We start from the raw sequence: 13,636 nt of genomic DNA, 5'->3' as shown, positions 1-13,636 counted from the left end.
TATAGTGTAGAACTATTTTTCTATATGTAGTATGTGTCTATTTGTATATATGAGAAAAGAGAAACTTTTTTCAAATTTGTATTTTTATAGCTCTTCATATTATAAATTCTGCATCAAAAAAACTGAAAAACTTAATGTTATATTCTCATTTTTGTTTGGAATTCCTGAGTTCCAAATTTGCCAAGTCCTTTCTTTTTTGGTTCATATTTACATTTTAGAACTTCCTTTAAATAACTATATGGTAATTGGTCATACCAGACAATGCCACAAAAAACACACAAACTAGAAACATATCTAGCCCTCTAGAAGTCTAAAAGTTTTCTCAAATATTGTTTTTTTTTAATTGCAGATTCCAGTAAATAAATGATACTATGGCTCAGAACTTCAACTCCTGGAGAAAAACAAAAAAGAGAAAGTTCAGGTCTTAGCCTACAATACTTTAAAAGATTGAGTGTTTTCTGTAACTCTCATTTTAGTTCATGTTTATGTCACTTCTCACTCCTAAAATCATTTGATGTGACTTGCACAAGTACACATAAAAGCAAACCAAAAAAAAGAGGAAAAACAAAAATAATTGTCATAATTATACTTTATTACAAGTCTGCTATATATGGGGATCTGCATTTTCTAGCAGCCAAGATAGAGGACTCAATTTTTGAAACTATTTTTTAAAATTTTTTAGATTTTTTATTTTATTTATTTTTAGACAGAGGAGAAGGGGGAGAGAGAGAGAGGGAAACATCAATGTGCGGTTGCCTCTCTCATGTTCCTCACTGGGGACCTGGCCCACACAACCCAGGCATGTACCCTGATTGGGAATCAAACTGGCAACCCTTTCATTCACAGGCCAGCACTCAATCCACTCAGCCACACCAGCCAGGGCTAATTTTTGAAACTATTTTTAAAAAATAAATTGTTCAAGCACTGGCAGGGAGCTTCAGTTGGTTGGAGCATCATCCCATATACCAAAAAGTTGCAGGTTTCATCCCTAGTCAGGGGACATATCTAGGTTGCTGGACATATCTAGGTTGCTGGGAGGCAACTGCTTTATGTATGGTTCTCTCTTTCTTTCTCTCTTTCTCCCCCACCACCCTCACTTTCCTTTCTTCTCTCTCTAAAATTAATAAACATATTCTTGAGTGGAGATTGAAATAAATGAATTTTTCAAGAGAAAAATAACTAGTTCTGGTGCTAATACTGAGACCTAAGTGAAATTTTTGCATGGTTTGGTGGAGAGAAAATACTCTGGAATATTCTCAACAGCTTACATCCCTCCACGTAGACCCATGGTTGCACACTGGAGGAGAACTCAATGAGATAAGGGCATGGGGCAGTAAAATGACACCCCACAGTATACCCTCAGCAATACCCTCATCTAGTTTAATCCCAGAAGGATGTTTCGTGTATCTAGCCAAGTCAGTGGACTGCATATTCTTCAGGTGGTGGTTGTCCCTGGACATTATCTTGAAGTCAAGCCTTTGAAAATGTTGAACAATATCTCCTAAGCCTCTTTCTGTGTATCAACTGGGAAACTTTTTAAAAATGCAGTCTTCAGTGATATTTTTGGAATCTCAATGCCATTTATCAATCTTTACTATCTTCTCTCTGCCACTGCCATAAGTTAGTCATCATTATAACTCAGCTGGAATTATTGAACTCTAATCTCCTTCAGGCTAGGCACTTTGGAAAGAATTAGAATAGTTTGGATGGAATTAAGTTTTATAATCACAAAGCACACCTTTGACTTTAAAAGTCTGGTTTTCTTCTACTTAGCAGAATAAATTGTGATATATGTGGATCTCAACATGCCTTTCCAAATGTCCTGATACCATACAAATTCTGCATGTTCCCATGTCTTTATAAATGCTCACACTGTTTCCTCCAGCGGAAATGTTTCTTTGGTCTCACCCCAAATAAAGCTTTAATCCCACAAGTGTTCAAGGCCAGTGAAATATGTATCCCACATATCAATTAGAACAAATGTCTTTTTCAAAGTTGGAGTTCAATTAATATTGAGTGAGTAAGCCAATTAATGTTTATATTCTAATTTTCTCTTGGCTGCATCATGCATGAAAGTAAAACTTTTTTCATTGTTTTTCATTATTTAACTCAATCCTTTCAGGAAGAAACAGTCTTTTTGCCCTACCTTGATTCTTTTTAGAAACCTAAGACAAAACCTTTCATATGTGATCCTTCACAGAAGATAAGAAACCTTTCTAGTGAGCCACATACATCCTCTTAATACAACACGAATCCAAGCATTAGTGTGAGGCAAGCCTAGTCATGACATGGGGAAATCTACAAGATAAGCATTTGCTCAAGATTGTGAGAGCAGGACGCTGGGCATCAGAGCAATAGCTCAGTTAAAAGAGAAGCATGGGAATTCAGGACTATCATTTGCTCTTCACCTGTCTGCTATTACAGGGGCAATGACACCACAGGACACTGTGATATATCAGAGGAAAATAGCCTGGTAATAGGAGTAGAGCTAGACCTCATTAAGATGAAACAGTGTCTGATATCCTTGAGTCAGACAAGACAGAATATGAAATTGATGTGGTCAGCATTACTGCCAAGCTGCATGTGAAAAGAATCAAACAACATGGCAATTCACAGCACTTTAGGATGAAAATACTCACAAATGAAACAGAAGCTTATTGCATGTAAACCTGTAGCCTTAAATGCATTCAAAAAAGACTTGATTTCCTTCTGTATCGAGATCATTCAGAACCAATCTATAAAAGAAATGAGGTGTGTGTGTATTTAATATATTCTTGTTAAAGCCCTATAGCAAAAGGTGGTGGTAGGATTAATTTAATTCTCAAACTCACATCCTGCTGAAATCAGTATGGGCATATTTCTAGTGGTGAAAAGAGAGAAAATGTTTCATGAAAAAGGGGTGGGGTAGGACAACTGGATACTCCTGACTTTGAGAACACTCCTGCGACTGGCCACAGTCCTCAGAGATCTTTAACCATTTAATGAAAAGGATATCAGTTATTCAGTGATCCTTTGCTGTCTATCACTTCCTGAAGCTGTAGGTAAGATGGAGACATCTCTTTACAGTGCCCCTTAGCTAGTGAGCCACTCAGTCTGTAAATATGAAAAGCCTTTATTCACATGATAATCCACATTCTCGGTGACTTCAAAGGAAGATGGGCAACATGCTCTTGTCTGAGAAGAAAATAGCACTTGTGGCCTTTCACTCCATGTCAGGTTTGGTATTGCTTATTGTTTTGTCTTATTTATTGGCTAACAAGAAAACTCGATCATTGTTTCCCCAACCAGAGCATTGTCCATATATACTACCTTTTGTCTCCCACCTAGGGGACCATCTCCAACATTTCATCTCCCCACCCTTGTCACATTTCTAAAACATCCGAAGAGCCACATTGCACTGAGGAAGCAGTCTTTAGGCTCCTTGGGGTGCTACAGAGGTCAGACCTATTCTTGAGACTCAACCTTGAGGGGATGGCTCCAATAACCCTTCTCCCTTTTCTGGTGGTAATTATTTTTACAGTGAGAAATTTAGGGTCTTGAAATAATGTGAAGTCACATTTTTAAAAAGCATGAACACATAGTCTACTTCTTAATTTCAAAAATATCGAGTTAACTACATGTAGTAGGCATTACAGTGTTAAACAATAAATTTCTTGTTAGACTATTACTCTAGAACAAAATGTTTGTTGCATAATATAAATCTTTGTAGACTGTCACCTTATTGGACATAGAGCTCTTCTTCAGCCAACTGTGACAACAATAATAAAAGATGAAGTTCTTGCTGTGGGAAAAGATAAAGCAAACAAAAAAAGTACAACATGTTTCTTACAGAGGTTTGCTTTGTACCATGACTCATAATAATTGCAAAAGAGGGAATTACTTTTTTATAATTCTTTTTTTTAAGATTTTATTTATTTATTTTTAGAGGAAGGGGAAGGGAAAGAGAAAGAGAGGGAGAGAAACATCAATGTGTGGTTGCCTCTTGCATGCCCCCTACTGGGGACCTGGTTCACAATCCAGGCATATGCCCTGGCTGGAAATCGAACCCACAACCCTTTGCTTTGCAGCCCTGTGCTCAATCCACTGAGCCCCACCAGCCAGGGCTACTTTCCTGTAATCCTTTAGAAACCTACCTCATCTGAACAGTTGATTTAAAATTAAGAAACAATGGACTTTTCTAATTGTAATCTTACTTCTTAAAATAAATTCTTTCAACAGAGCAAAAGGGCAATGTGGTCTAGGAGAAAATACTGAAGTGACACTGCAGAGTTTCAGTTCTGTTTCTGGGGGATTAAGACTCCATGAGTCAGTCTCTGAAACTTTCTCCACTTGCAAATTGAGATTCAACAGTTGGGTTCTCAGAGACTGACAAAAATTCATCATAATAACAATAGTAAGAAGAAAGCTTTTGAACTTTATGAATATCTAAATCACAACATTTACACTAGTTTAAGAAACAATCTTAAGAGACTTATCTTTCTGGCTTTGACTCTCCTGGTAAATTTTTTCTAAGAATTTCAATGACTCACAGGATTAAAAATTTTTGTCCAAATAGAGATAAAATAAATGTGGAGTATGTGATAATGGCAAGATGAGAGGAAAAGCAAGGAGTCCCACATTGACCTGATCCAGATCCATCTGCCAACACATCCCTGTGAGGTATTTACCAGTCAAGAGGAGATGGCAGAGTTTACTCCAAAGTGATGCTGGAGGTCAGAAAACAAGCAAGCACTATTGAAAAATTACCCTTTAATTTTCACCAAGAAATGCAAACATTTCATTTTCCCCATGTTTAGCATACAGTAGAGACTTGTTAGTGAGCTCTGTGTTTGTGAGGGAGTTTTTGTATGTGATTTAGGAAAGAAATGTGAAAATCCCACAAATAGAAGAACCATCATTTCAACATTAATATAATTCCCTTTCCTACCCATTTCTCACAATCATGTATTCTTGATGCATTTAATCTTTTGCAATGGTTCCCATAGCAACTCCTCCTGGTAGTGACAGAACTGAAGGCTACTGGATTCTTAAAACCTAGTTCTGCCATGAGCAGTGTTTTTTTTTCTTTCTCCCTTTTCATTTATTTGTTTACATTGAACCCCAGGTATCTTAGAACTCGCCTGCATTAACCCTCACAATCTGATCAGAGATGAGAACATGAGATCCTTTTCCCACGTTTAAAGGCAAAATATGTTATTTTTGTATTGTTTCATTTTTGATTTTCAAAGCAGAGACCCTGATTCATTTAAATCTGTACTCTCTCATCACTTACAAATTCCTTAAAAGCACTTACAGACCCAAGGAGGTGTTCCTTAAGGGGATATTATTTAAACTGGTTCCTAAAGAGCAAAAACATCACCTCTACTCTGCCCTCAGTTCCAGGGTGACCAGGAAAACAAGACACTGAAAACTCCATGTAAAAATTCATGGGGTGACACAAGCTGCTTTTGCAGTCAGTTTGGGCTAGATGATGCTTAAGAATTCATATGGTAGGACATAGTTCCCATTTCCTTCCTGCAATTTGTTTCTGTGCCCCCAGATAATACCAGCTCCGAGGAGTGAGCTCCAAGAGTAGAAAATCAAATATTATTATTAATCACTGTAATTACTTTTCTTGGCCCAACTGTGGAGCTGGGACATGAACCAAATTCTCTTGAGTGCACTTGTAACTAAAACATGTTTCCAAGCCACCATTACCTCATCCTTAGTCACTTACAACAAATATTACTGTAGTTTCTTCTAAAATATAATTGAACTTGTTTGTTTACATACATTTAACGTAATATGAGACAGGTTTAGAGCTCTTTTCCCTAAAGATCGAGAAAAGTCTTGCTCTTACTCCCAAATGTCCCAAAGACTTCAGTGTAAACAAGACCAGTTCAAAAATTACTTATATACATTGGTATGAGAATACACTTCTGCTTACCAGTTGAGGAAGATTACAGTTTCAGAGTTAATAAAACTTAAATACCTGGTTTGAAATTATAGCAGTTACACTCCTAATACCTTAGTGATCCATTCTCTTTTCGACAAAGGTACATCTAGAACCTGTTGCAACGCTCTCTATAGGGTACCATTCACATCGAAAAAGTCATAGATTTATGTATTTATTATGACCATTTCTAGCAGATGGAGAAAATCTTTTGATCTTTAACAAATCAAAACAGCACATTATAACAGTTTTCTGAAGCAAATATGTCTTTTTCTAATTTGTACAGAAGCAAATACTAAATTGAATATATTAAATGCATTTCATTTAAAGCCACCAACCTGGGTCACAGAATATATCAGAATACTTTGATTGAGATTTCTGGTCAAACGAAACTATTGGTTATATTGGTTATTTCATGCTATACTCATCAACTATTAAAAAGATTGTTTGAATTTTTAAACCAGTGGGTTTAATATCAGCAGTAAAGATTGTGACCACATAAATGCAATATTTTGATCATTTATTTATACATCACTGTGACTTAGCTTTATGGATGGCAAGAAACAAAAACTTTTATTTTTGTGAGCTAGTTCAGACACACTGAATTCTTATGTAGTTTGGAGCACATTAATTTACCCATCTACTTTAGTTTCTTTACCTAAAAAATTATTACAGAATCCCTGTCTCTGTTTATATAATTTATAAGGTGAATTTGATCCACTGACACTTTTAAGAAAGTACCATATTTTTCAGACTATAAGACACACTCCCCCACTGCCACCAAATTTGGGAGGAATAAAGATTATTAATGATGCTGTTGAGTTCTGTTTATATTTACATTGGTGAAATATTATGTTATTTATGTTATTAAATATTTTACCACATTCTCTGCTTCAAAAATTTTTTTCCTACTTTCCTCCTCTAAAACCTAAGTGCATTTTACGGTCTGAAAAATATGGTATAATTGCATTGTAATTGAAAAGACACTGCCTTAAAAATAAGTGTGTCAATTGACAGCATATGAGACATTCAAGTAAGTCAACTCCTATATTCTGTCTTGAAAAACATATATATTGAGGGATAATTGACATGTGGTGAACTGCACATAATTAAAGTACACAATTTGATAAGTTTTGATTTATGTATGTACCCAGCATCTCCACAATCAAGGTAATGAACATATCCATCACCCAGATAAATTCTTAATGCCCCTTCATAATCCCTTCTTCTTTCCCCTCCTCTCCCCAACCCCATTCCAATACTCCACTGACCCACCTTATTTCACTATAGATTAGTTAGTATTTTATATAATTTTATATAAAAACAACTATGTAGTATAAATTCTCTTCTCTCTGGATTCTTTCACTCAGTATAATTGAGATTCATCCATGTTTCTGCAAATATCAATAATCCATTCTACTTTATTGCTGAGCAGTATTTGATTATATGGTGATACCAGAGTTTGTTTATCCATTCAGCTATTGATGGACATTGCAGTTATTTCCAGTTTGTGATTACTACAAATAAAGCTACTAGGAAGATTTGTGTATAAATCTTTGTCTGAACATATATTTTCATTTCTAGGAGTAAATTCACTGGATCATATAGTAGGTATATCTTTAACTTTCTAAGAAACTTAAAAGTTGTTTCTAAAGGTGCTTATTCACATACACACCCACCAGCAGAATATGAGAGTTTCAGTTACTCCAATTTCTTGCCGACATTGGTATCATCAGTCTTGTTAATTCTGGACATTTTATTTGATGCTTAGTGATACATAATTGTGGTTTTAATTTGCATTTCCCTACTTCCAGCATTTTACCATAAGTTTATCTGTCATTCACATATCTAATTGGTAAAATGTCTATTAAAATCTTTTGCTCATTTTGTTTTTGGTTGTTTATTACTGAGTCATGAAACTTCATTATATATTCTGAATAATATTCTCCCCATCAGTGTCTATCTTTTCTTTCTCCCTACAATGCTTTCAAAGAGCAGAGTTCTTAAATTGTTGAACTCGAATTTATCAAACTTCTTTCTTTTATGGATTGTGCTTTTGATGTTATATGTAAGAAGTCTTTCCCTAACCAAACATCAGATTTTCTCCTATAATGATAGGAGATTCTTTTCTACAAGCTTTATCATTCTATGTTTTATATTTAGGTCTGTGATTTGATTATTGTTAATTTTTGTGTATGGTGTAAGGTGTGAACTGCTGTTTACTTTTGCACATGTGGTTGCTCAATTGTTCTAATAAAATGAGTTGGGAAGACTGTCCTTTTTTCCCTTGAATTGTCTTTGCAAATTTGTCAAAACTTTATAGGCCTTATATATGTGTCTGCCTGTTTATGAACTCCGGCATTTGTCTATTTTTCCTTGAAGTTCTATCAGGTTTTGCTTCCTATAATTTGAAGTTCTGTTATCAGATGCATTAATTCTTATAATGGTTGTGTTCTATAATGAATTGACCCAGTAATCATTATAAAATGACCTTTTTATCTTGTTAATATCCTTCATTCTAAAAACTTCTTTGATATTAATATAGTCACTGAAGCTTTCTTATGTTCCATGTTAGTTAGCATTATATAGCTTTTTCCACACTTTTACTTTTAACTTAATAATGTACTTATAGTTAAATGGTGTTTTTCCCAGAAGCATATAGTTAGTTATCCTTGCTTTTTTCCCATCTGACAATTTCTGCCTTTAATTTTAGTGTTAGGCCATTGTAATTAATGTACTGATGATAAAAATGGTTGAGTTATATGTATCATTTTACTATTAATTTGTATTTGTACCACTTATTTCTCATAAATAGTTGAATTATAGCTATTGTTTTACTATTTATTTGTATTTTTCTCATCTACTTCTTGCTCCCTTTTTCCTTTTTATCTGGTCTTCTTTTTTGGATTGGGATTTTAATAATTATCTCATTTTAGAACTATTCAATAACATCTACCATGCATTAGGCATTATTATAGGCACTGAAAATACAACCATGAGTAAAAAAGACAAAATCCCTGCCTTCTGAGGGACAAATTCCTTACCCTCTAGTGGGAGAGGTAACAAGGTGACCAGATGGCTAGAGCAGGATGTGCAAGGAGAATGGAAGAAAATGAAATAATGGGTTCAGTCAAGGGTCACATCACATAAGGTTTTGTGAATTGTGGTAGGTGTTTGGATTTTATACGTTGTGTGATGAGAAACCACTGACAGGTTTTGAGTATAAAAGTAACATGATCTGGTTTACATTTTAACAAAATCACTGTGGCACCATGTGGCAAAAGTAGAGTAGAAGCAAAAAGTGAAACTGGGAGGCTATTGCAGTTTGCAAGAGAGAGAGAGACATGAAGCAGTTTAGATGGTAACTGGTTAGATTCTGGCTATATTTTTAAGATAGAACTGACATAATCTACAAATCAATTGGATTTAGAAAAGAAAAAAGATAAATCAGCATGAATTCTAGGTTTTTATCTGAACAACTAGATAAAAGCTGGTGATTTGCTGCAGATGATTAGGTTTTCTTTTGAACATTCTAAGTTTGGGATATTTACTAGATAGTCAAATAGAGAGACCAGTTAAGAAGTTGAATAAGAACCTAGAAGATGAGGGGAGAGATCACACTGCAGAAGAATATTTATGAGTCATCAGTGAACTTGTATAAAGTTTCACAAAAATATCTCAATTGCTGTATCCCAAGGGAAGAAGATCTTTTTTCTTGCAATGCAAATATGGTATGTTTCTTTGTGTTCCAAGGCTGACACACAGAGCTTAAAGTAGTGACAGTTCTTTTAATCACATACAACAAAAACTGATTCTAAATAGTGAGGGAAAGAAGGAAGGGAGGGAGGGAGGGAGGGTGGGAGGGAAAGAAAGTTGAAAGGAATTTTTCCATTCCATCACAGAATTGAAGGAATACTGAAAAGCATGACACAAGAAAGGCAACAACCAAGGTCAGACCAGAGATCTCCATAATAAGAGTTTGAGGAATTGCTATTAATAAAACTCAAGTCTAAAGGCATTAGGTCCCCCCAGAGTCATTGCAATGGTCTATAACACCAGGGGAAGGGCCAACTGTTCTTTAACTGTTGAAGAAAGAAGAGGGAGGATAAAGCCAAGGAACATGTATAAAGGACCCATGGACAAGGACAAGGACAAGGACAAGACAAGGTGGAGGGAGATTGAATGTGGGAGGGGGAGGGTGGGCAGGGCAGGGGAGAGTAATGGGGGAGAGTGGGGAAAACTCTAACTGAACAACAATAAAAATCTTTTAAAAAGAAAGAAAAATAAAAAAAATAAATTTTTTAAAAAGAAAGGGACTGAAATAACTCCTTGATACTCAGAGTGTGGTCCCTGAATTGGCAGCTTGTTTGAAATGCAAACTCTAATATCCCATCCCAAATCTAAGCAATCATAATTTACATTATAGCAAGTCCCCAAGTGATTAAAATACACATTAATGTTTGAGAGATGCTAGAAAACTTCCAGCCAAAATGGAGGTTTAGATAGATACACTTTGCCTCCTCACACAACCAAACAAATTTTAAAACAAAAAATAACCAGAACTGCCAGAAAATTAAACTGTATGGAAATCCAACAACAAGGAGTTAATGAAGAAACATTCATCCAGACCAGTAGGAGGAGTGGAGATGAGCAACTGGGGTGGAGAGGACTCACAGTAAGATGGTGGCTGGAGGACTTGGATAAGCAAGGCAGCAGCTGGTGAGGCAGCCAGTCCCACATTTGCATGCAGATAAACCAGGAGGAACAACTGGGGAGCAAGAAAGACTGCACAACCCAGGTTTCCAGTACAGAGAAATAAACCCTCAAAACCTCTGACTGAAAAAATCTGCGGGACTTGAGGCAGCAGGAGAAACTCCCACCCCACAGGAGAGTTCACTGGAGAGACCCATGAGACTCAAAAATGTGCACTAACCCACCCACCCAAGAATCAGCATCAGAAAGGCCCAATTTGCTTGTGGGTAATATGGGAAGTGACTGAAAGTTGGTGGAAAGATGAGCAAGTGGCATTGCTCCCTCTCGGACCCCTCCACCACATACAGCATCACAAGGCATTGATGTGGGTTGCCTTGCCCTAGTAAATACCTAAGGCTCCACCCTTTACAACATAATAGGCACAAGACAAAAAAAAAATGGCCCAAATGAAAGAACAGACCAGAGCTCCAGAAAAAAATACAACTAAGCAATGAAGAGATAGCCAACCTATCAAATGCAGAGTTCAAAACACTGGTATTCATGATGTTTACAGAAATGGTTGAGTATGGTTGCAAAATAGAGGAAAAAGTGAAGGCTGTAAAAAGTGAAATAAGAAGTGAACGAGGAACCAACAGTGATGGGAAGGAACGTAGGACTCAGATCAACAGTTTGGAGCAGAAGGAAGAAATAAACATTCAACCAGAACAGAATGAAGAAACAAGAACTCAAAAAAATCAGGAGAGCTTAGGAACCTCCAGCACATCTTTAAACATTCCAACATCCGAATCATAGGGGTGCCAGAGGGAGAAAAGGAAAAGGAAGAAATGGAAAACTTATTTGAAAAATAATGAAGGAAAACTTCCCCAATCTGGCAAAGGAAACAGACTTCCAAGAAGTCCAGGAAGCTCAGAGAGTCCCGGAGAAGCTGGAATCAAGGAAGCACACACCAAGGCACATCATAATTACATTACCCAAGTTTAAAGATAAGGAGAGAATCTTAAAAGCAGCAAGAGAAAAGAAGACAGTTACTTACAAAGGAGTTCCCACTACACTATCAGCTGATTTCTCAAAAGAAATATTCCAGGAAAGAAAGGGCTAAAAAGAAGTATTCAAAGTCATGAAAAGCAAGGACCTACATACAAGAGTACTCCATCCAGCAAAGCTATCATTTATAATGGAAGGGTAGATAAAGTGCTTCCCAGATAAGGTCAAGTTAAAGGAGTTCATCATCACCCAGCCCTTATTATATGAAATGTTAAAGGTATTTATCTAGGAAAAAGAAGATGATCAAAACTATGAACAGTAAAATGACAACAAACTCACAACTATGAACAACCAAATAAAAAAAAATGAACTAAGCAAACAACTAGAACATGAACAGAATGACAGAAATGGAGATCACATGGAGGGTTATCAGTGGGGAGGGAGAGGGGGAGGTTGTGGGAAATGGTGCAGGGAATAAGAAGTGTGGATGGTGGATACAGTGTAGAAAAGGGGAGGTTAGGAATAGTGTAGGAAATGTAGTAGCTAAACAACTTATATGTATGACCCATGGACATGAACTAAGGTAGGGGAATGATGGTGCGAAGTGAGGTAAAGGGTGGAGGGGAATAAAAAGTAGTAAAAATGGGACAACTGTAATAGCAGAATCAAAAACATATATTTTTTAAAAATGATTGAAAAACACTAAACTAAGTAATCTTCTGGCCATAAAGTTCTGTGTCTGAACTGGGCAGATATTTTCCTACAGTGGCTTAATCAATGGAAGATCCTTTTGGATTCTTACCCAAATTAACTTACAATTACATGTTGATTTGTTTATAGTGGCTTTTTTTTTTCAGTATTTTGGGTATAGTTTTCCCACTAGAGGCTCTGAGTATTACCATACATACATACAAAGGTAAATATATGTATGTATCTTATGTTCATCTCTTTGTTTCAACGGTTTATTACTTCAAGTGAACTTTAGAAACTGTACTTTTATTTAGATCTCTTGATCTTCCCCACTTTTAAATACCATTATATTAAGTACTGGGTGATGTTACAATTTTTGTTTTAGTCATTAGATTTGATTTATGAAACTCATGAAAAGAGGAATGGTATCTTATTGTATGTACATCTATCTGCTCTTTCCATTGTTCTTACTTTCTGATGCCTCAAGTCTTTCTTTTTCATTTTATTTCTGTCTCAAGAACTTCCTTTAGTTATTCTTCAAGGACAGGTCTACTAGCAACAATTTATTTTAGTTTTTCTTCATCTGAGAATGTCTTTATCTTCTCATCATTCCTAAAGGATAGTTTCACGAGTCATAGTCCTTGTGACTGACAGGTCTTTTCTCTCAGCACTTAAAAAATTGCTGTGCCACTTCTTTCCAGCTCCCATTGTTTCAGATTAGAAATCCACTGTCATTCAAACCGATATGTCCCTGCAGGTTGTTGTTTCTCTCTAGCTGTTTACAAGGTCTTTATTCTGTCTTTATTTTTTAGAAATTTAATTTTGTATGTCTTAATGTTGATTCTTTGAGTTTATCCAATTTGTATTTACTCAGCTCCTTGAATATATAGGTTTAATGTTATTTGCCAAAATGTTTCGCCATTATTTTCTTGAATACTTTTTGGCCCCACTCTCTTTTTCTTCTCCCTCTGGGACTCCAGTGATATAAATGTTAGATCTTTTGTCATCATACTACAGGTCCCTGTGGTTCTATTCATTTTTTTCCAGTCTCTTTTTCCTCTGTTTTTCAGGCTAAATAAATTCTATTGACCTACTCTCAACCTCACTGATGCTATTCTCTATCATATCCACTTTACTACCGAGACCTTGGTGAAACATTTTTATGATGACTGCTTTAAAACACTGGTTCTTGGTGTACAAGTGTTATTTTATCATATTCTGGACATTTGGCTTGTATGTTAGCAGAATCTGGGCCTTATCTAGATCTCCTGTGATAGCAAACAGTCACTATATATAGGGTTGTAGTAGACCGTTCTG

The sequence above is a fragment of the Phyllostomus discolor genome, chromosome 1 (genome assembly GCF_004126475.2).
Source record: "Phyllostomus discolor isolate MPI-MPIP mPhyDis1 chromosome 1, mPhyDis1.pri.v3, whole genome shotgun sequence".
NCBI lineage: Eukaryota > Metazoa > Chordata > Mammalia > Chiroptera > Phyllostomidae > Phyllostomus > Phyllostomus discolor.
This window is presented reverse-complemented; position numbering follows the sequence as displayed.